This window comes from Theobroma umbraticum, unplaced genomic scaffold (genome assembly GCF_002168275.2).
Source record: "Theobroma umbraticum cultivar Fairchild unplaced genomic scaffold, ASM216827v3 scaffold_56.0, whole genome shotgun sequence".
Taxonomy (NCBI): domain Eukaryota; kingdom Viridiplantae; phylum Streptophyta; class Magnoliopsida; order Malvales; family Malvaceae; genus Theobroma; species Theobroma umbraticum.
Genome location: NW_018397256.1, coordinates 5,947,368 through 5,948,078, shown reverse-complemented (window position 1 = coordinate 5,948,078; position 711 = coordinate 5,947,368).

The window sequence follows — 711 nt, the reverse complement described above, 5'->3', positions numbered from 1 at the left end:
TAATTAAACACATGGATATAACGCAAATTAATGTAAAATTGAGTAAACAAAAACGATGCAACTAACTTTGAGCCAATAGTTTAAGACTAATAATTAATACTAATAATAACAACTGCAATTAGAAAAATATAATTCTAATTAAAATAAATAAATAAAATTTCTGAACCTTCTTAAAATTTTGATTAATTAATTATTCTTTTAAGACTCCAGAAGTCGCAATTGAAAAAATTCTGAACTCCATGAACAATGATGTGTCCATCATTGTAGATGTTCCAATGTGTTATGTTAACGTTGTTGATGGATCCGTAACCATTAACAAGGACCTTGCAATAGGAATGGCATGTGAGCAACTCAGAGCTCCTTTGTAGGGACCCTGAATCGAAAGCTTCTTTATCAACCTTGGCAGTCACAAACTGGTACTCCAACACCTTCCAACCTTCATCATTGGAGAAACATTGGTCCACTGGAGCAAATATCGTGATTGTATTGTTGTTGTATACGATCACACTGTCTGTGGCATAACAAAGCGGCAGCGAGCAGGATACCTACCACCAAATGGAATAACGGTGTGGATATGATTTTGGAGATTAGAGACATGATTTTGAAGCCAGCATCCCACACAGCTTTGATAATCCCATCAACTTCGATAATGGCGTAAGTATCTGATGGCTTGAACATCAAGATGTGCTCATCTCTTGGTTCCATTGGAAT